Consider the following 1,191-nt stretch of genomic DNA (forward strand, 5'->3'; position numbering starts at 1 on the left):
GTAATGTACATGTACATATTATGATACTCAGTGAAAACTACTGATGAATAATGCTGGTATTCAGTATATGTGTGTGTGTCTGTTTTTAGTGTGAATGTGTGTTTGTATCTTTTTGTGTTTTGTGTTTGTTTCTTTACCTAAATATGTGTGAATATACATGTGTCTGTCTGTGTGTGTGTAAAGATGGATTCACAACTGATAGAGTGTCAATGCTGGAATTAAAATAAATTGTATTTTATATACATTGTGTAGATTGTGTATGTACATACATGTATTTGTGTGTATGTGTGCATATGTTTTAATATGTGTATGTGTGTACTAACACGTACATCATGTGTACATGTAACATGTACATGTGTGTGTATGTGTGTGAGCAATTATGCATGCTTTACATGTAGCTTTATATGTGTATGCATGTATAGATGTACATGTATGTGTGTTAGTGTGTCATTAGTATGTGTATGTGTATGTGTGTACATGCAGACACTTAGTAAGTTCTTAATTGAGGACTCACATGATATAATAACAGACTCAGTTGTGTATACTTGTCTATTAATATATTGTGTATTATTAATTTTATTATGTGATCTTTGTGTTACATAAAACACACTGTGCAGACTATAAAACTGTGAGTTAGTTATTGTGTTTATTAACCAGATATCAAATCAATTAATATTTCATACACAAATTAATTATTATCATTTTAATTTTATAGATTAATCTACCAGTCAATGTCACTAACAGATACTGGCATTCTCTGTCAGTGTGGAGTGTGACCCCAACTACTAACTGGATAATTGAGTTTGGAGGATACACATCATGCACTGATACAGCAGTTATTGAACTCAGTAAGTACATGTAGACAGTAGTAGATACAATGTGTATTGAATATGTAATGATAATTAGTAATGATAATATTACAATAAAGTAAGTAATTCATATGATGAATATTTAATGAGAGCATTTGACGTATACCTATGATACTAATTATTACCAATTCATTCCTGCTATGTACAATAGTGAAATATAATGACTGCAGATACAGAAACACTGATATTAATAGGAGCTAGAGTGAATGAAATAATATTATCAATGTATTTTTATACAATAATATGTTCATGTGGTTAACTGTGTAAACTGACAGAGGTCACACATACAATGATTAAACATGAATCCATCAATAATAAGGTA

Source organism: Amphimedon queenslandica, unplaced genomic scaffold (assembly GCF_000090795.2).
Source record: "Amphimedon queenslandica unplaced genomic scaffold, v1.1 AMPQUscaffold_13412, whole genome shotgun sequence".
NCBI lineage: Eukaryota > Metazoa > Porifera > Demospongiae > Haplosclerida > Niphatidae > Amphimedon > Amphimedon queenslandica.